Below are 23,439 nucleotides of genomic sequence, written 5' to 3'. Positions count from 1 at the left end.
GAAATACAAAAACACGCGAACAGTTTCAACAAGAAAGAGGAAAGCCTTAAGGTAAACGGATCCTGGATTCCCGTACTGCAGCTAACGACCGTCGCAGGTAGCAAGAGGAGAACCGCACCGGAAATGACCGCAGAGAAGCCCTCGGACGTTGGCGCGCCAGGTACATATAGTCTGCGGCCGCGAGCTCGGCTCCAGTTCACCACCGGCAATGGAGGGTGAAGGTTTGACAATGCCAGCCACTCGCGCTGGCGAAACGTCAGAAAAATTATTAGATGAACGTCGGCCGAAGAACCCGAGACAGAAGCCAATAGGCAGTTTGTCAACAAGTGGCCACGAAAGCCTTAACAATTTTGGATGTGTTAACAGCAATAGCACTGAGACGCCTGTACAAAACCAGACTCTCGGTGACATTATAAGGGGTGCAGACTTAGACGTAGCACAGTTATCGGAATTTCGAAAGCTTCCACCCTCGGACTTTCGCGGTTGCGATATTTACTGTTCCCCGTGTGACGAGAGAGGCGTTGGCGCTGCGATACTGTTGAAGGAAGGGATACCTGCAGACTAAGTGGAGTATTAGACTTCGGCACGTGGTATGGCCGTTACCATAGGTGGAGTACGCTTGATCAGTATACAGGGTGGTCCACTGATAGTGACTGGGCCAAATATCTCACGAAATAAGCATCAAACGAAAAAACTGCAAATAACGAAACTCGTCTAGCTTAAAGGGGGAAACCAGATGGCGCTATGGTTGGCCCGCTAGATGGCGCTTCCATAGGTCAAACGGATATATCAACTGTGTTTTTTTTTAAATAGGAACCCCCATTTTTTACTACATATTCGTGTAGTACGTACAGAAATATGAATGTTTTGTTGGGACACTTTTTTCGCTTTGTGATAGATAAAGTTGTAATAGTGACAAACATATGGCTCACAATTTTAGACGAATAGTTGGTAACAGGTAGGTTTTTAGATTAAAATGCAGAACGTAGGTACGTTTGAACATTTCATTTCGGTTGTTCCGCCAGTGCGGACGGTATTTGCTTCCTGAAACATTACCCGTGTTAAAATGGACCGTTTACCAATTGCGCGAAAGGTCAATATCGTGTTGAAGTATGGCTATTGTGATCAAAATGCCCAACGGGCGTGTGCTATGTATGCCGCTCGGTATCCTGGACATCATCCAAGTGTCCGGAGCACCGCCGGATAGTTACGTTACTTATGCAAACAGGAAGTGTTCAGCCACATGTGATATGTCAGCCACGACATGAAACAAATGATGATGCCCAAGTAGGTGTTTTAGCTGCTGTCGCGGCTAATCCGCTCATCAGTAGCAGACAAATTGCGCAAGAATAGGGAATTTCAAAAAGTCGGTGTTGAGAATGCTACATCAACATCGACTGCACCCGTACCATATTTCTATGCTCCAGGAATTGCATGGCGACGACTTTGAACCTCGTGTACAGTTCTGCCACCGGGCACAAGAGAAATTACGGGACGATGACAGATTTTTTGCAAGCGTTCTATTTAGCGACGAAGCGTCATTCACCAACAGCGGTATCGTAAACCGGCATAATACGCACTATTGGGCAACGGAAAATCCACGATGGCTGCGACAAGTGGAACATCAGCGACCTGGGCGGGTTAATGTATGGTGCGTCATTATGGGAGAAAGGATAATCGGCCCCCATTTTATCGATGGCGGTCTAAATGGTGTAATGTATGCTGATTTCCTGCGTAATGTTCTGCCGATGTTACTACAGGATGTTTCACTGCATGACAGAATGGTGGTGTGCTTACAACATGGTGGATGTCTGGCACATAGCTCGTGTGCGGTTGAAGCGGTATTGATTAGCATATCCAATCTTTGTGACTACTACAGTGCCATCTATCACAAAGCGATAAAAGTGGTCCAACTAAAACATTCATATTTCTTTTCGTACTACACGAATATGTAATAAAAAATGGGGGTTCCTATTTAATAAAACGCAGTTGATATCCGTTTGACCTAAGGCAGCGCCATCTAGCGGGACAACCATAGCGCAATCTGCTTTCCACCTTCAAGCTAGACGAGTTTCGTTCTTTGTGGTTTTTTCGTTTGACGCTTATTTCGTGAGATATTTGGCCCGGTCACGATCAATGGACCACCCTGTATACGCACCGTCAGACTCTGATGACAGAAGCACAATCAGGTTCTGATAAGAGAAGAGAACGAGCAGATTTTTAAGCCCGTGAGGTAACACCGTTGTTCTGGGGACGATACGATGCTTGCACACTCGGCGGAGATATTAGTTGTGTACTCGACAGGAAAATCCAACATCCTAACGATACTCCTAACCAATAATTTCGGGAGCTGGTCAACGTGATCGAATTAGTCGCTACATGGGACCTGAAGTATTACAAACAATCGGGATACACATTTTCTACGAGCCACTCCGCGAGCCGTTTGGATCAGAACCATGTCTCAAGACACCAAGCGATGTCGACAATGGACAGAGACATCTGGCCGACTGCGGTTACAGACCATGAGGCATATATTTGTACGGCTACCCTTGCTAGACAGCAGGTATGGAAACGGAGGGGTAATTGGAAGATCAACGTCTCCTACCTGCATGATGCAGAAAGCCGACGCACGGCGGAGTACATGTAGCATTGCTGCATCCGTCGACGAAATTCTTATGGTTCTGTCCTACAGTGGTGGATCGAGTGCGCGAAGCCATATTTACGGAGGACGTTAATAGGTTATGGGAAGGAGTTTTCTTGATGGCAGCCCACGAGCTTTGACTTTTACCTTACGGCCCTCCGTGAACTTTTCGCTCAACCAGCTACACCATAACGCCAGACAGCTGTCGACCGAGTCAAGGCAAAGTTTATACAACTTGCGACGCTATGGATGACGGGTACGAAGATACGCGAGAGGTCGCAGGACTGCCTGCCCAACGAATAAGGAAAGAAGAAGGAGATGGGCTCGATCTCGACTATGGCCATTGTTTCTCAACACAAAAGGGCATAGCACAAGCGTTTACATAACATTTCAACAGATTCTAACCGAGCGACGAGGAGGGCCAGAGGGAGTTGAGGGGCCGTTCTGGACGAGACGCTAGACGCGACGCATGTGAACAGGAAAGCGGACGTGAAATTACGTGCGAGTAGCTGGAGGAAGCGGTTTCACGTGGTACCTCCAACAAGTCCCCAGGCCATGATGGATTGCCGTTGGAATTTTACCGTGCCTTTGTGACCATTACGACACCGATGTGGTTATGAATGTTTAATGATTTTCTCCGGCAAGACGTTCCGGTTCTTGTAGAATTCACTAAACGGTCCATGATCCCGAAACCCAAGCCAAGTGATGGCAAACGACCTTGTGATAATCATCCCTTGGCACTCCTTAATAGTGACTACAAGATCTTTATGGTCACATTGGGCAGTCGTATCAAAACGTCGTTGGTGGATCGAATACATGCCGATCAGACTTGTCTTGGCAGCATCAGTAATAACCACACGGTGTTGGGAGACGTCCGTTACAAAATCGACCTCGCGGCTGCATGCCGTCGCCTCTGGTGGCCACTGATTGCTATAGATTTCGATCATGCCATTGATCCGGTGGATCATGCGTACCTCGCTGCGATGATGAATAAGATTGGTATCCTGCCATTATTGACCACAAGAGTGATGCGGCTGTTCAAACGGCTCTGAGCACTATGGGACTTAACATCTGAGGTCATCAGTCCCCTAGAACTTAGAGCTACTTAAACCTAAATAATCTAAGAACGTCACACACATCCATGCCCGAGGCAGGATTCGAACCTGCGAACGCAGCGGTCGCGCGGTTCCAGACTGGAGCGCCTAGAACCGCTCGGATGCGGCTGTTGCCCGGCGCCAGATCACCGATGGTGATGAACGGAGGCAGTACAGAGTATTTTAAAATCTTAAGATCTGTCAGGCAGGGTTGCCCCTTGTCGATCCTCCTATATGCGATCGCGTTAGAACCGTGCCTCGTAGACCTTCGCCACCGACTTTCCGGGATCTCCCTGCGGAATCTATCATTCAAATGTAGAGCATAAGCTGATTACACAGTGTTCCTCGCCCTGAACGAGAGGGAGACCCGATCAGCACTGGATTGGCTGCAGACGTATGGCATGGCAGCTGGCAGCGAGCTGAACTTCCGAAAATCACAGTTCATGAATATTTGGGTATCAGCTTTCACAAGGAGACGGCAAAAACGACTACAGACAACTAACTAGGGCTGTTGTTCAGAGTTCTCATGTCTGTACGACTAAACGCCCAACGGTCGATGGATTTGCTGCAGCGAATGTCACTCGTCAACTTTTATTTCACTCCCAATACGTGCCACCTGAGACACTTTCTCCCCTTGACGAGCACCATGGCTGAGGATTCTGGAGACTTTTGGGTACTATGTAAGCTTGGGATAGCTCTTTAAGGTACAGTCAATACGCTTACACTCCCAGCGTGAGAAGGGGTCGATGGTTTAGTCAACGTACACGAAAAGGAGCGTGTCATGTATATTAATACCATGCTAAAACGGTGGCGCAATGGGAATCACTCACTTACATGGACGATCATCGAAGAACTAGTACAAACACAGCATCTTCCCCCAGTCAGTGTCGGCCATATATCGCGCCAGTTAACGCATGTGCGGACGTTAATCGTTGAACACAGTTACCCTCGGGCGCATTTACCAGACAGTGGACATCGAAGGACGCGTATCATCTGCTTCTTCTACAGATCTCCCGCAACAGGGTGGAATGGAAACATTCAGCTGTTAATTGGCAACTGGTGTGGCTCACGGTACACCAGCCCTCACCTGCAGTACCTACAACACTCAGGTCAACATGGTACATTGTAGTGAACCGGGAATACCCAACGAATGACAAAATGTACGCAGTACATTTGGCGGATTCGCCCATGTGTCAGCAATGCGGCATGCTGGATACATACGACAATCGGCTTGTCTGCGGTGAGGCGTTGACTGGACTCTGAAAAGGAAGATCACGGCGTTCATGCGGCGCACTATACATCCAGCAATATATTCCGACATCGTATTTTTCCAGAGTAAATGTATTTTCCGCGTCATAAGACGAAACCATGGCGTTAAGTACTTGTATCACGGTCCATTACATATATAGAGATATACATATGAACGTACTGGATTACTGGCAATACTTACAGGACGGACACACAAAACTGTTACGACTACGAAAGGACAAGAAGTGGTATGAAAATTTCCTATGAATAGTTTTTGCGGAATCGCCAGATAGTTGAGGTGCCGGGTGCGCAAAGATGAGCGGCAGTGAGGTCGTTTATGGAACTGACCAAGGAAAGTGATCAGCAAAGGAAAACTATGCGACTACGCACCTCAGGAGGAACTAACAGATGCACAGCTTGCAATAGAATGTTTATTTTAATTTGTTTTAATACATACAAATACTTTTTTAACTGTGCCGGAGGTGTCCCCACTTTCACTTTCTTGTTATTTTCTGCTGCATGGTAGGATGGCAGCTTGGTTCCTTCCAGGACAATTATAATGATATAAGGACATACTATGGTTTTTGTGTTTCTCTCACCTCATTTTTTTAAAAAAGTCAGAAAAAATTTAAAAAATGGTAAGGCGACCACTCAGGACAAACAGGAACTGGGTTCGAGTTCCGGTCCGGCACAAATTTCACTGTCGTCATTCAACTATACAGCTTTTGGTTGTCATTATTCGCAATTTCGAATACGTTTAATGTATTTCACAACACCTGTAGTCGCCGCAGTGCCTCTTCCTTTGGACATTCATGCATGTTCAAAGGAACTTTGCGCATTGTAAGGAGAATAAGACAGGCACTGCAATATCGCATTCAATAAACTATGTTTTGTGACACTACTATTTAATAGCAGCACTATTGTGGAGTAAGATGTCAGTAAGGACACAGGACAATAATTATTTACATCTTTTCTCTTACTCCCAGTCTTAATCAACAACAGACTTCCACAAAAACGGATGCCGCAGAGTTTAAGAAACGTACTGTCTGAATAACATTTTAAAACTTAACATATTGCCAACTGAAGAAAATCAACATAACTGAATAGTAACAACCTGCTTATTGCACTTAATGTAGTCTATTGCCGCACTATGGGCAAGACATTTAATGAAATGACATTACTACAGCATAATATAGATAAATCCCCCTTCCTCCTCTTCCATGAACCACGGACCATGCCGCTGTTGGGGAGGCTTGCGTGCCTCAGTGATACAGATAGCCGTACCGTAGGTGCAACCACAACCGAATGATGCCTCTTGAGAGACCAGACAAACGTGTGGTTCCTGAAGAGGGGCAGCAGCCTTTTCAGTAGTTGCAGGTGCAACAGTCTGAATGATTAACTAATTTGGGCTCGTAAAATCAACCAAAGCGACCTTGCTGCATTGGTTGTATACGTGGCTGTATACGTGGAAGAGACCTGGAGACAACGGAAGGTTTTCGATTAACTATATAATGGCGAGACAGAGATGTCGGAACCAGGTTTGAAATAGTAAGACATTTCTTGCGGCAGATGTGGACTCTGACCACAATTTATTCGTTATGGACAGCAGATTGAAACTGAAGAAGCTTCAAAAAGGCAGGGTTTACAGGAGATGAGACTTGGATAAACTGAAAGAACCAGAGGTTGTAGAGAGAGGCAGCAATGGGGAACGATTGACAAGAACAGGGGAAAATAAGACAGTAGAAGAAGAATGGGTAGCGTTGAGAGATGAAATAGCGAAGGCAGCAGAGGATCAAGTAGGTAAAAAGACGAGGACTAGTAGAAAGTCTTGGGAACACAAGAGATACGGGATTTATGCGATGAAAGGAGAAAATATTAAAGTGGAATAAGTGAAGGAGGCGAAAGGGAATACAAACAATTAAAAAATGAGATGGACAGGAATAGCTGAAGGACAAATGTATAGATGTAGAGACATATATCACTGGGGGTAAGGTAGATGCTGCCTACGGGAAAATTAAAGAGACCTTCAGAGAAAAGAGAACCACCTGTATAAATATCAAGAGCTCAGATGGAAAACCAGACCTCAGCAAATAAGAGAATGCAGGAAGGTGGAATGAGGTTACAGAGAGTCTATACAGGGGAGATGTACTTGAGGGCAATATTATGGAAATGGAGGAGAACGTAGATGGATGAGATGGAAAATATAATACTACATGAAGAATTTGACAAAACACTGAAAGACTTGAGTCGAAAAAAGGCCCCGAGAGTAGAAAACATCCCGTTAGGACTACTGACAGTCTTGGAAGAGCCAGCCATGACAGAGCTTTTCCGTTTGGTAAGCAAGGTTTATGAGACATGTGCATATACTCATACTTCTAGGAGAATGTAATAATTCTAATTCTGAACAAAGCAGATGCTGACAGGTTTGAAAATTACCAAACTATCAGTTTAATAAGTCACGGTTGCAAAATACTAACACCAATACTTTGCAGAAGAACGGAAAAACTGGTGGAAGTCGATCTCGGGGAAGATCAGTATGGATTCAGGAGAAGCGTAGGAACACGCGTGGCAATACTGACCCTACAACTTGTCATAGAATATGGGTTAAGGAAAGGCAATCCTACGTGTGTAGCATTTGTAGATTTAGAGAGAGCTAATGACAATGTTGACTGGGATACACTCTTTCAAATTCTACGGCTGACAGGGGTAAAATACAGGGACCGAGAGGCTAATTACAACTTGTACAGAAACCAGATGGCTGTTATAAGAGTCGAAGGACACGAAAAGGAAGCAGTGACTGAGAAGGGAGTGAGACAGGGTTGTAGCCTGTCCCCGATGTTATTCAATTTATATATTGAGAAAGGAATAAAGGAAACAAAAGAAAAATCTGGAGTAGGAATTAAATTCCAGGGAGATCAGATAAACTCTTTGAGGTCTGCCGATGAGATTGTAATTCTGCCAGAGGCGACAAAGGACTTGCAAGAGCAGTTGAACGGAATGGACAGTGTATTGAAAGAAGGATACAAGATGACCATCAATAAAAGCAAAACCAGGATAATGGAATGTAGTCGAATTAAATCATATAATTCTTAGGGAATTAGATTAGGAAACGAGACACTTCAAGTAGTAGATGAGTTTTGCTATTTGGGAAGCTACATAAATGATGATAGTCGAAGTAGAGAGGATATAAAATGTAGACTGGCAATGGCAAGAAAAGCTTTTCTGAAGAAGATAATTTTTTAACATCGAGTATAGATGTGTGAGGAGGTCGTTTCTGAAAGTATTTGTATGGAGTGTACTAGTGTATGGAAGTGAAGCATGCACGGCAAGCTGTTCAGACAAGAAGAGCAAAAAAAGATTTCGAAATGTTGTGCTACGGAAGACTGCTCAAGATTACATGGGTAGATCACGTAAGTCATGAGGAGACACTGAACAGAGTGGGGGGGGGGGGGGGGGGGGAGAGAGAAATTTGTGGCACAACACAAGAAGGGATTGGTCGGATACATTCTGAGGCATCAATGGATCACCAATTTAGTACTGGAGGGAAGCGTGCGGGGTACAAATCGTAGAGGAAGACCAAGAGATGAATACAGTAAGCAGATTCAGAAGGAAGTAGGTTGCAGTAGGTACTCGGAGACGAAAAGGACTGCACAGGATAGGGTAGCATAGAGAGCTACATCAAACCAGTCATTGGACTGAAGAGCACAACGGCAATAACATAGTTAAACATAATGTTGCATAGATGATAGTAAAAAATTGAGTAAACTATATTGACAATCATCACTTTTGAAGTAACCTCAATGTTATAATATCAGTTCTTGTACTAGATCACATATTCTGTTGTACACGACGTGATTAGAAAAGAAGTGGAAGGGGCAGTGCAAGGCACAATTGCAGCTGGCAGGGGACGCATGAGAGTGAAAACCGTCTGTGAGATTCAAAATACGGTAAAGTATAAGTTTCATTCAAGTCTTGGTTTGTGACTTTCTGTTAATATTTGCCGACAAAATATCATGTGAGACAAAAGTACGTGAAAGAGGTAAAATGTTTACAAGATTGGTTCAAAAATGGTTCAAATGGCTCTGAGCACTATGGGACTTAACTTCTGAGGTCATCAGTCCCCTAGAACTTAGAACTACTTAAACCTAACTAACTTAAGGACATCACACACATCCATGCCCGAGGCAGGATTCGAACCTGCGACCGTAGCGGTCACGCGGTTCCAGACTGTAGCGCCTAGAGCCGCTCGGCCACTTCGGCCGGCTTTTACAAGATTCAGTATAATCCGTTGGAGAGCTGATGTCCAGTTATTTTTTAAAACGGTTGGCACACAGGTGTTTCCTAAGGCTCTCACATCTACCAGTGCACAAAGTGTGTATCAAACATAAAAAAGCGATAGACCGACAGAGTAAGACTCGGTTGTAGGTAACTCCCTAAATCATTGCCCTCTGTCCACGTACAAATTGTGTAAAACGTAAAGCGTACAGAAGCAGCAGAAGGAAGGAGGCTTGGAAGCGGAAGGGGAACACAAGGAATCCGTGATGGCAAAAGGCATCTCCCTCGCTGGAGCGATAGAGGCGCGTGGGGAGCCTTGACGCGAGGCGGTCTGAAAAAGCTGCAGCGCGGCGTCCCCCGGGAGGCGCCGGCCCCGGGGACTGCTAGAACTCTCCGCACTTCGTATTCCACCCTCCACTTCCGTTATTTATTATTATTTGTGGCGTAAACCTCTAGAACAGGTCGCAGATGCTAGGCAGACAACAAGCTGCCTCTGTTTCTCATTAAACGTCGCAGGCACGTGACTATATTTCATTTAACGCCGAGTGTAATCTAGAAAACATCTGTTTTGTACGAGCAAAAGAATTCACAACCTTTTCACTTTAAGAGTAGAAACGCTACTTAACAGTGGGACAAAACTTAAGCTACTGTACTTATATTTTGAAGGATGATGTTGAAATATATTCTCCGGCGTCTCTCAAGTCTTCCATTCCGTCGTCTTCATTTATATTGTTGTTGTCTTTTTTGTTATCCTGGCTGTGGAAGTGGTTGTGGAGATGGTGGCTGTTATTATTAGATAGGTAAGGTTGTCTATATTTTGTGACCACTGGAACGATCTGTCATTTTACAACTGTCAAAAAATAACACGAAATTTCTATAGAAAGTAAATACGTGACCTATGTTGACAACGTAGTGCATAAAATAAATTACGTTCCACCACGTTTGATGGGTGTCACTCCATCTAGATGTTCGCTTGGAAATGACGCATATGCCGAAACAAGTTTATAGTGAACCTATGTAATCACCAATAAATAAACAATTTCTAGCTAATTTTGTCAGAAGTGTAGAGAATATGTCTTAAATCTTAGTTTCTGATCATATGACGCTCATTCAATGCTCCTTCCCTATTGCCTATCTACTAACGAGATCAACCCTTTTTGCGTTTGCATTAAAACCCGTAAGCCGGCCGGTGTGGCCGTGCGGTTCTAGGCGCTTCAGTCTGGAACCGCGTGACCGCTACGGTCGCAGGTTCGAATCCTGCCTCGGGCATGGATGTGTGTGATGTCCTTAGGTTAGTTAGATTTAAGTAGTTCTAGGGGGCTGATGACCACAGTTTTTTAAAACCCGTAAACGAATGAATGTTATCAGCGTCGAAAATCAGTCCTTTTAGGCAGAGAAGTATGTTACCCTTCATGTGAAATCACATGCTCCACCATGCTTTCCTATGTTTCTTCCCTTGATCTTCATTTGAAGTTTATGAATGCTACTAAGTGCTATACGTCATTGAAGGTTTGTAAAATGATGAGAGTATACAGCTGCATGCTGTTTAACGTTGTAACAGATGCTTCAATTTAGTTTTTAAGAGATTAATATTCCAATGTTAACGTGAATGTCACAGTACTACCTGAGTTTTCTTATAACTTTTTCAGAATGTAAAATTTTTCGACTACAAACGTAATAAGAGCACCTAAAAATCTCAAAGGTTTGAAGATCTTTCACAATGATTAAGATTCCTATGGTTGAATAATTTTAGGTGAATATTTGGATGTTTTCTTTCGTGGAAGGCGAATCAAAGACTGCGTTTTACTCGCAGACCACTTAGAAGCTGCAACAGATCTGCTAAAGAGGCTGCCTACACTACTCTTTTCCGTTCTCTTTTGGAGTGCTGCTGGGCGGTATGGGATTCTCACTAATACGATTAACGGAGTACATCGAGAAAGTTCAAAGAAGGGGAACACGTTTTGTATTATCGAGAAATAAGGGAGAGAGTGTCATGGACATGATACAGGATTTGGAGTGAAAATCATATAAAAAAAGGCATTTATCGTTGTGGCGGAATCTTCTCAAGAAATTTCAGTCACCAACTTTCTCCTCCGAATGCAAAAATATTTTGTTGACACCGACCTACATAGGAAGAGACGATCATCATAATAAAATAAGGGCAGTCAAAGCTCGCACGGAAGATATGGCTGTTCATTTTTCCGCGCGCTGTTCGAGATTGGAATAGTAGAGAATAGGTGTGGAGGTGGTTCGATGAACCTCTGCCAGGCACTTAAGTGAGATTTGTAGAGTGGCTATGTAGACGTAGATGAGGACAGGTCGTGAGCAATTTCCTTACCTCTCCTTGTCCAATTTTGGAATTTTTGCCTTCTCTGATGGCCTAATGGCCACCGTGTTCTTGACCTCTAATTCACCTTAATTTTTTCTTAAGGTGTGAATAATAATATATCTGTATAACTGTGTGCCAGAGTGGGACTTTTACACCATCCTGTTTCTTCTATCGGAGAAACGGTTACCGATTTAGGACACAAAGTAATTACGCAAATTGGCTGCAAGTGGGCATTGACTGAAATCAATGAGGAAAGTTGAAAAATTTTGACGGACCGGGATTCGAATCCGGATCGTTTGCCTACTAGATAGATGCTCCGACCATTTTTTCCTCCAGATTTCTGCAAGCATTTGCCTTAACCCTTGATATTTATTTATTTATTTTTAACATGAAAGAAAGGATACAGTTAGCTTCAGACATGGTGGAGACAGAGTTGGCAGTATTCGAAACTCGAAGCCTGTCCACGATATCTCCCTACATCGATGTGACGTAGTTGTGGGGTAACACCAAAATGTTCAAATGTGTGTGAATTCCTAAGGGACCAAACCGCTGAGGTCATCGGTCCCTAGACTTAAACACTACTAAAACTAACTTATGCTAAGAACAACACACACCCATGCCCGAGGGAGGACTCCAACCTCTGGCGGGAGGGCCTCGCAATTCGTGACATGGCTCCTCAAATTGCACTGCCACTCCGCGCGGCGATGAACATCTTCCGCGTACTCCCGTACCGAGAAAGATTCTCCTAATATCTTCCAGCAGTTAATTGATCAGCAGTACAGCGAAGCAGAGGGACTAGGGACAAGACAAAATGCGACGTAGGGAGAAGTCTCCCCTGCGGTATCCCTGTCAGTGCCATAACGCATTAACGCTTTCCGGACCTATGGTTTTGCTTGACCTGTCCATCATTTCACAAGAGAATGATAACTGTCCTGCAAAAGCAAGCTACGGCCCCAAACCTTTCGAACTGTAATCTCGAGGGAAGGCTCTGTTAAGAGAGATTTTTCAACACGCAGGGGAGGCGCTGATGTTTTACTCGTTGCGACACATGAGATTACGCACAGTTATCAGTGAAACATGCAGGTATGACGTCTATCGTTAATAGTTGTCCACATAAAGGATCAGAACCATTAAAGCGAACGTGTCTGCTTCTGAAAGACGCAGTAAGATGCATATACCGGACGAGTGTGTGATAGTGACAGATCCACTCATCGTGTACTGGCGAAGAGTGCACCAAATCGTCTAGTTCCTTGCTGAAACTAAACACAAACAAAATCTCCGCCAACCAGAAGTTTCTGTGGAGTTATACAAAATAATCAAACTACATCCTCTTTATAAAATCGCGCGGTCTGTGGAACGGCTATATCCTGAACGGGCACAAAGAAGAATTACAGTAATGTCACGCAAGTGCTAACTGTATCTCGGCCGTTATCAAGAGCTTCGAAATCAGTCAGTGGTGTGCCCACTCTGTAAAACAATGCAGTACCGATAGATCGTCCAGGAGCGACATTAAAGAAAGTAGAAAATCCAGGAATACAAAAGGGTGAAAGAACACCTCTTGCAAAATTATCCAGTCTTCACTTAAATCGTAAATACAATGTCGCAGAGCCGCAAGTCTGAGCTCGAAACTAATCCTGTTCACATAGAAGGTAAGAAAGATATAGGCGTGCATCTGTTTACTGCCAAAAATATTCACTTGACTGAAGGTCACCTCTAAAGTGTGTCACAGTCCATGGCAGAGTCAATGGATGAATCTGAAACTACAGAGGTCGATCCCTCTGCCACCCTCTTTCTGTTTTTTTCCTTTTTCGTGTGCCGTGCGCTCAAGTTGAAAACGCTGTTTGTTGTGGCTTTTCGGTAAATCAACTGTCGATGGGGGCAACGGGGAAGTGGAGGGGGGGGGGGTGGGGGAGGTTCTGCGTAAATTGAGTATTAGGCACAGAGGATACTGCCCACCCTTTCACAGGTGGCGGTGCGGCTCTCGGCAATCAGCGGAAAACAGAACTGACGGTACGTCTTTTACCATCTCCACAAGTTCCACTGGCACACTTATGCCGATCTGGTTCTGATCAGCAGAGGCCTGTGGCATGCTTTCCACATCCGGGGCGCAAAAGAAGGGTAGGAATACGTTACAGACGATGGCCGGCAAGGCCGTCGATATAGTAAGGAGCTCTCGAACAGGTCTATCCCCATATGATTCCGAAGAGGCGGTCTCGGTCTCCGGAGACACAGTGGAGGGGGTGCTAGACGTTTGCGAACCTTGATCAGCAGCTGACATGCTGACATGCGGGAACAGCCAGAACCTACTCGCCAGACGTGAGAAGAGGAAATGACCGCTAAGACACCCAGACCAAACGATCACTGCAACTGCACAGTCTACCTTAGCATTTCTCACGTCAGATCCAAATTTTCTATTTATTCATACATTGTTAATGTAGTGCCTCTTGCCTATTATCCTCGTTACTCGCGACATTTCACAGATTTCCGTTAAGAATTCGAAGCTGGTGTGATTCTTCAGTGAAGATATCATTGGCCATTTGCCTTTGTTACATAAACTAATCAACCACAACATTATGATATAAACCTGACCAGACGACAGCAGTTCCGTCTGGAGAGGAACGACTGCTAGTCAGACATACGCACGGTGCGTGTAGTGTCAGTAAGCATACTGTCCATGAGTAGAATAGGGAAGGCTCGCTATCAATCAAAGTTTGACCGAGGGTGAATTGTGATGGCCCGGAGGCTCGGCACGAGCATTTCGGAATCTGCACGACTCTTCGGACGTTCGAGTTGTGCTGTGGTGTCTTCAAAACGTGACGAAACCAAAGTGAAACTACGTCCATGTGTCGTGGTGTTAGGCGACCAACCTTCATTACAGATGTTGGACGTCATATACTGCAAAGACTGGTAAAACAGGACATGCGGAAAATTGTGGTGGATCCAACATTAAGCTGTAATGCTGGGCAGAGTGCAAGTGAGTCTGAAAACACGTAGTGCACCGAACGCCCTTAACGATAGCCCTTCGCATCCGTCGGCCCATGCATGTGCCAATGTTAACACCATAAAATCGGCAAATATGACAAAAACGGGCACGTGACCATCGGCACTGGACATTGGCTCAGTGGCAGAGCGTTGTAGGGTCTGTGACCCCCAATATCTTCTTCATCGTACTGATGGAAGGGCGCGAATCCGTCGTCTTCCAGGGGAACAGCTTCTTGTCAATTGTACTGTGGGATGGAGACAAGCTGCCGGCGGCTCCATTATGCTCTGGGGAACATCCACGTATACATCCATGGATCGAATGGAGCTCGTGCAAGGCATCATGACAGCCCAGGGGTATCGTATGTTGGTTTCAGACTACGTACACTCGTTCATGACGATCATGTTTCTCGGCGGCCCTGGCATCTTTCAGCAAGATAATGAGCCGTGACACAAGGGCCAGAGTGTGATGAAGTGGTTCGAGGAACACAGCGGTGAGTTCCAATTGATGTGATGGCCCCTCGACTCCCCAGATCTGAAGCCGATCGAACACATCTGGGACGTGATTGAAAGTGGCATCAGAGCTCATCGCCTTGCTGCCCCGAATTTACGGGAATTAGGTGACTTGCGTGTATAAATGTGCTGGCAACTCCCTCCAGCGACTTATCAAGAGCTCGTAGTTTACATGTTACTAAGCATAACCGCTGTTATCAATGCCAAAAGTGGACACATCGGGTGTTAGGTAGCTGATCAGTGTACAAGCGCAAAAGAGGCGAATGTGCAGTCGTTCTGGGAATTATATATAATTAAGGCAAGATGGCCAACGATCTCTTGATCTCTTCAGTGCAGACGCACACCAGGCTCGAACACGTGTGGGAATCGACTAAATGCCGCGAGTAAAGAGGATAATGAGCAAGAGGAACTACATCAGTACTGAATGCATATGTTGAGAATTTGGGTGTGATGGGAAGCGTGCGAGGGTAGTCCGTGAAGTTGCAATGATAACTGTGTCCAGATGACGTAGTGGTCAGAGCATCTGCCTGGTAAGCGGGCTACCCGGGTTCGAATCTCAGTCCGGCAGAAATTTTGACGTTTTCCAACTGATTTCAATCAAATCGCTCTTGCTGCCAAAGTCTGTAATTTCTTTGTGTCTTAATTCATAGTAGTTGCTGGATCAATATGGTGTCCGTTCTTTCGGACATGCCCGATTCCTTACGTTTTCTCTGCTGGTCTACATGTCATTCGTAAGTTTTCGCGTTCGTCGGCGTAAGAAAGTGTCCGAAATAAAATCTTCCCTAAGAATTGTTGTTGCTGTGGTCTTCAGTCCAGAGACTGGTTTGATGCAGCTCTCCATGCTACTCTATCCTGTGCAAGCTTCTTCATCTCCCAGCACCAAATGTAACCTACATCATCCTTCTGAATCTGTTTAGCGTATTCATCTTTCGGTCTTCCTCTACGGATTTTACCCTCCACGCTGCCCTCCAATACTAAACTGGTTCTCCCTTGATGCCTCAGAGTATGCCCTACCAACCGATCCGTTCTTCTAGTCAAGTTGTGCCACAAATTTCTCTTCTCTCCAATTCTGTTCAATACCTCCTCATTAGTTATGTGATCTACCCATCTAATCTTCAGTATTCTTCTGTAACACCACATTTCGAAATCTTCTATTCTCTCCTTGCCTAAACTATTTATCGTCCACGTTTCACTTCCATACATGGCTACGCTCCATGCAAATACTTTCAAAAACGACTTCCTGACACTTAAATCTATACTTGTTAAGAAACAGTGGATGTGAAATGTGACGGCCATTTAAACTTTGGCACAGGGGAGGCCAATTGAAGACTGAAATTTTCTGGAGGAGTTCCGGGTCATATCAGTGAAAAATTATAACACTCTAATGTGATCAATTTTAGAGCCTAGTACCAGCGTTTGGAATCTTTCACGAGTAGCCATGCAAGCCGACAGCGAATTAGTTCAGGGACAAATTTGCTGTAGCCCATACACTTCCTGAGCTCAATTTCTCTTTCATTATGGGGGGATATTGACTCAGTCAAGCAAATTGGAAGAATACAAGGGGTAACCCGAACGAAGTTATGCTGTTTTAAATAGCCTCTGTCACGAACTAAAACCACTGTTTGACATTTATGCTCATACACAATATAGCATTGTCCTATTCGAAGCCTGTTTGGAAATGAATACACTCATACTCTCTTCGACAAGAAGTTGTCCGCATAAGTACGAACAGTCTCTACGAATGAAACAGAAAAATTCATCAGACAACAACTGTCACCCAACACTGTTATATTCCGGGGGATGGAGGCTCCAATTTCCATCTGGCCATACTAATTTAGGTTTATCCCGGTTTCCCTAAATTACATTACGTAAATTCCGGGCTGGTTATAACTACAGTCAGCTTTCTGTCCTTTAACTATGAAAATATCTGTGCATATGACTTAAGTTTTTGACTCTTCAGCTCTAATTCCATGACGCATATGCTTTAATTATGATCCACGGTTGAATAAAACTATTACTATTATCGGTACTAATTAAGTGTAACAGAGGTACAAGGAGAACTTAAGTAGTTTTTGAAGAAAAGCTTCTTCACCCGCGCCAACCAGTGTTCTTTATGTATAGAGAATCGATGTTTCAGGAAACTATATTCAAATTATGCTGTCGCCAAGGCGTTTCTGTCGTAGGGATCACGAGAATGAGAGAAATGGTATGTTGGCCACTAGAAGGATATATAGATTGTCACTTTCCTTCCACTCCCTGAGTAAGTGTAATAGGGCTGATGTTCACAGTATCATAAGCTGTGCATTGTACAGTGACTATGAAGTACGTTCGCCGATATGCCAAAATGTTATGACCGACGGTTCCATTGGTTGTTGGTCCGGCTTTGGAATGCGATACAAATGGTTCAAATGGTTCTGAGCACTATGGGACTTAACATCTGAGGTCATCAGTCCCCTAGAACTTAGAACTATTTGAACCTAACTAACCTAAGGACATCACACACATCAATGCCCGAGGCAGGGTTCGAACCTGCGACCGTAGCGGTCACGCGGTTCCAGACTGAAGCACCTAGAACCGCTCGGCCACTCTGGCTGGTGGAATGCAATACAGCAGCGAGCGATTCTCTGTGGTACGAACTCGGGAAATCCTTCGTACGTTTCTAGAGGTATGTGGCAACAGACGTCTACGCATAAGACGACTACGCATAGGCTATGCAGTCACTGACCGATGGCTTGTTGGCGCGAAAACGGCGCCAGATAGCGTCCCAGATGTGATCAGTAGTGTTCGGATCTTGTGAATTTTGTACGTAAGACATCAATTAGAACTCATTATCATGCACCTGAAACCTCTGTTGACGTTTCTCGCCTTCGAACACGGACATTTATCTTCGTGGATGGTGGCATTGCCGTAAAGGAATAACTAATCATGCAGGGATGCGACTGGTCCTCAATGAAGTCTATAGCTCTCATGGTATCTTCGATTACTACCACAGATCCCTCAGAAACACAGTTGAATGTTCAGTGCCTCATGTTATACTATTGGTGCGTGTTTCGAGCAGACGTTCGTATGGCTGACGGTGTATCCAGACATGACAATCGGCCTGATGTACAAGAAACGTATTTTCAGCCGACCAGGCGACACGTTTCCATTGGTCGACGGTCAAATTTCAGTGATCAGGTGTTCACTGAAAACGTAATTGATCAGATCGTCGGGTCAGCATGAGAACAGGTATGGATCGTCTGCTGCAGAGCCCCATGTTCAACAATGTGACCTGAACGGTAATTTGTCCCAGCACCACCATTGTGCACTGTAGGAAACTCTACCACAGTTCGCGTATACCCCTTTACAGAGTTGTACAGTCTCCGAAGTCTAGTCTGTGATGAATGGAAGACATCCAAAGCCTTGTCGCCGGCCAGTGGTTCAAATGGCTCTGAGCGCTATGGGACGTAACATCTGAGGTCATCAGTCCCCGAGACCTTAGAACTACTTAAACCTAACTAATGTAAGGACATCACACACATCCATTCCCGAGGCAGGATTCGAACCTGCGACCGTAGCAGTCACGCGGTTCCGGACTGAAGCGCTTACAACCGCTCGGCCACCGCAGCCGGCGCAGGCCAGTGGTTTCACTGTCCTGCAAAGAGTTTCCATCGATGGTCCCGACAGCATTACGCGAGAAGCCGATAAGGTTTGCTGTTTTCGAGATGCTCGTTCCTAGGCTCCCAGCCACATCTGTCTGCTCTTTTCTAAGACATTTCTTTCAGTGAATTTCCCTATTAGCGGCCTTTAGCGTTGCTAGAATGTTTCCCCACTTGTCTCTGCTGTGCTTTGACCTCACAACGTCACGTGTCCGTAACAAATCCTGGCGGCAATCAGTTTTGCGGTTGTCTATGGTCATAATGTATCGGCTCACCAGCGTATGTAAATGTAAAGTCATGCATAGTTTACTCTGTTTCCTTGTTCTGACGTAAACCGTGTTTATTCATATGAGCCGCAAGTTCTAAAGCAACATATGTTCAGCTGGGTGTCTAAAGACTTTGGACATACTGCATCTCAGGCAGCTTTTAACCTGTTGGCAGGTATGACAGTACGATACTCTATAGTATAGAGAAGACAGGTAACTATCAAAGAATCTGGAATTTGTTGTGACAAGGGAGGAATAATGAACGATCGACAGAACTTACACTCAGACAACTTGAGCTTTAGATGTTACTCCTCCAACATTTCAGGTCTTCAGAAGTTCTCGGCTAATAGAATTTTTTTTTGTATGACTAGAACACAAAAAAATAGGCTAGAGATTTAACAAAGTGGTGGTTTAAGAACGAAGTAGTTTGCCAGCATTCGGCTGCGATTAAGCTGGGCATGTGGTAGATACATGAGGATCACTATATGGTCGCTTTGATACAAGCTGCGAGTCACAGAACCGCGGTGGGCGCCAGCTGTCAAAGGAGTTGCGTAACCTAATTGCTCAGAGCCTGATTATCGTCTATTAGCCTGCGCCCCAATATACGAAGCCCGTGCCCTACGATCCTGCCCTAACCGCAATCACGGCGCTTCTCCGTTACTCCTGTTGACAGCCCGTATGGAAGTAATAATTACCACGTGGCTTGTGTTACTAGACGGCCTTGCGGATGTCAGTTGGCGTTATCAGTAGCACCAGGAGTATCGCTTTTCTTGTTTTTTTCTCGCGAAATAATGATTAAATACGGAATTGTAGCAACTGTCAAAAATATAAGAAATTACATTCAGTCGAGTCACATCTGATACGACTAGTAATCAAGAGGTGCCACTCACTGTATTTCGAGATAAGTTTACTGTCGGTTTTCATATAAAAATAATTCAGTTATTGAGCTATTTCCGTTGTACTGTATTGAAAGTGTCCTATGGGGCGCCAAATTTCAACAAACGAACAACTAACTTCAAAAGTGCAGAGCAGCAGATGTAGGAGTTGAATTCTTTTAATTTTTCGCGTTTTAATCTGGTTGCCCTTGTTGAATTCGAAACTGTAGCATATTGCATGTTAGGCATTACTTTAAACTGGAACATTATATCGATAAAATGTTTCGGTCGCAGGTTCGAATCCTGCCTCGGGCATGGATGTGTGTGATGTCCTTAGGTTAGTTAGGTTTAAGTAGTTCTAAGTTCTAGGGGACTGATGACCTAAGAAGTTGAGTCCCATAGTGCTCAGAGCCATTTGAACCACTTTTTTGATAAAATGTTTGTTAGAAAGTTGTTACCATTCTGATAAGTTTGTCTGTGGAGCCTACAGTATATCGAAAGCCAGAAGGTAAGCAACTCTCAAACCTTTAGTACCACGCATGCAACAGACGGCAGCAATTTACAGAAGCGTACTAGGGTGTTAAAGCGCCTGTAAGGCACTCAGTGTTTCAAGCTGCTTGTTACAGCTGACAGCGATCACTGTAGCTAAATCTTCGCATGGTTTGTGTTACGTCACTTATTCAAAACTAGCTTGAATAAAATAACTAAAAAAATATTTCTAACACGTTATTACAAAACATGCCTATTAAGATAACAAATCACCGTTTCTGAGTTGCCTCCTGAGTATGAGGCTCTGAAATAAAGCGTATATCATGTAAATAATGCTAATTAATGTGCGTCGGTGACAAGTGTTTCAAATGTTTACAGGAGTATGTATTAGGGCAGCGCTGATTTTCAGTATCTATCGTTTCTCTATGAATCACGTCTTCAGTCATTCGACTCGTTAGAGGACAGCAGCGATGAAATAATTTCCTCCAAGCGCAGCTGTATGCACGGAAAGTATGGTGACGGTAAAATTGTCGTCTGATCATGTTTCTGTGGTATTCTCAAATACTTTTCATACATATGGGGATCACTTTCTGCAGAGCAGACCATGAGGGTATTCATTTACAGATCATCAGTTAAGAGGACAATGCTACTGGGCGCATGTGTATAAATGTATTAGAGTGGTTGAAAGTTCGCAACAGTGCTTTCCAAGTACTTCTCTGAATCCGAACGCACAGAACGAAGATTCTGGGGCCAGCTTTTATGACCTGAATCAAGCCACTAAGATATTTCCAAAGCATCATCATCATCATCATCATCATCATCACCGTTATCTTGAACAGTTTCCAGCCACAGGCTGAGTCTGTTTGGAATATAGGCCTCTTCATCTAGTCCTGTTTTCTCACCATCTTTTTGTGTTCACTCTGGTCCAGTCCTTGCCTCTTTTTTCAATACATCTACCACGTGGCCTTCTGGTTGGTCGTTTCCTTCGCATCTCCATTTCACGAACGTTCTTAGGAATCCTATTGCTTTCCATTCCCTTTAAGTGCCCATACCATCTTACATTCGATATTTGTATCCTGCTCTGCAAGGATTCCTCTTTTACTATTTCTCTCGCCCTTTAATTATTCATCCTTCTATCTCCTTGTTACTTCTATCTTACTTCTGAGGAACTTCATCTCAAATGCCTGTAATCTGCTTACATCTCAGAAGCACAAGTCAGTAGTGGGATGTAGTAACTTCCGTAAATTACCTCTTTCCTTTACTGTGGGACGTCTTTTTTGCAAACCAGGCTCTTAACACTTCTCAGGAATGCTTCTGCCTGTCTACCACGTTCTCTGATCTCTTCCTCATTTCTTCTGTTATGCACTATCACACCTCTCAAGTACGTGACACTTTCCACCTTCTTCAGTTTTCATCTCCAATCCTTGTTCTGCTAGTTGGTGTATCTTTCTTTCTGGTTGTAACCAGGATTTCATGTTTGTTTATGTTACATTTCATTCTACAGTGTCTCACAGTTTTTTACCATGTAATCAGCTGTTCCTGAATCTCCTCCTCTCTGTTTCCCCAGATCACCAAGTCATCTGCGAACATCATTGCTTTCAACTTGTGTTCTCTAGGTTTCCTGCCGACCTAGTCATTATCTCATCCAGTCATTTGAAATCTTCTTCTCATGACATACCACATCACGTGATACAGCCACTGTATCTTAAACTCCCCTGTTGCCTTCGCCATTTCGACACTTATTACGTCCATACCTGGTTCCTTTCCACCTTTCATCTAGTCGATTGCCACTTGCATTTCTTTCTATGTCAAGTTGCCCCCCCCCCTCCTCTTCACTGAGTTTACTTCTACCTGTTTTAATGTGTTATCCTCAACTCCAAGTCTGTTTGGATTCATCAAGTGCTCCAAGCACTCCGTCCACACTATCTGCAGTGTCTCTTTCCTATTATCGTCCCCCCCCCCCCATCTATAGGCATCATTGTTGCATCCTCTCCCACACCTTTCCTCTCTCTTTTAACCATTGCGTATACTATCTTACATATTATAGAGTGCAACAATCAGTCGTCCTGTTTTTAAATTTTATTACGCAATTCCAGATTTCGGCTAGTGGCTAGCCATTCTCAATGCACTATTTTCTATTCTCGGTGCATGTAAGTCCCTGTTGTCCGGGCGTCAGTCACATTTCTTTGAATACTTGAGTAGTACTCAAAGAAATGTGACTGACCACAATGTCCGACAAATTTGTGTTGTTCAACAACTACTGCTAGTACGTACCTCAGCTCATTGTGCAGCATATGAATTGTTCCTGTACCATCATCACGCTGCCGAATCCAGCGACGTGTCCACAAACTTCTGTGGGGTTTTCTCCGCTCATCTTCCACAATAGCCAACAAGGCCAACACAACTAATTCAGTTGTATCCATTTTCACCCTTTAACTACGTGTGCTTCGCACGCCAAACAGAGAGCTAATGATTTGCTCCCCAAAGAAATTCGACAACTGCCGCTAGAGAACGCTGAGAGTGAGAAATCATGTTAACGGCGCTGTCTCTAAGTGAAGTTGGATTTCTCGTGGGCTTCAACGTCAAAGTTAGCTCCCTCGTTGCATGTTCACCGACTTACGCAGAATGTGCAGAGCGTTCAGCCCCAGCCCGATGTGCATAATCTTAGATTTAGTCATGTTGTCACAGCCACTCGCCACCACACCATATGTGTTAACAAGGGGAATCACTTGAAGTACTTCGTTCTCTGATCGGACGAGTATCGTCAAGTCACCTGTATACGCGAGACACATGAAGGAACTCGCACAGAGACAGACGCCCTAAGAGTTTGTCTAAGAGTCTGCACCAATAGTTCGAGCGCTATTGGAAACAGCACCATCGACAACGGACATTCTTACCTAACTGAGGTGTGAATAGGATTCGTGCTTACCTCAGGACCATTGACTCTCACCATCAGAGGTGCCACCCGAAGGAGGCACATGAGGATGGTTATGAAATTCTCGGGTATCGTCATGCATCGCACAATGGATCGAGGAAATCATGGTTGATCCTGTCAAAGGCGCGATCTAACTACACTGATATGAATGCCACTC

The sequence above is a fragment of the Schistocerca americana genome, chromosome X (genome assembly GCF_021461395.2).
Source record: "Schistocerca americana isolate TAMUIC-IGC-003095 chromosome X, iqSchAmer2.1, whole genome shotgun sequence".
NCBI classification, from domain to species: Eukaryota; Metazoa; Arthropoda; class Insecta; order Orthoptera; family Acrididae; genus Schistocerca; species Schistocerca americana.
Note: the sequence above shows the minus strand (reverse complement) of the source record.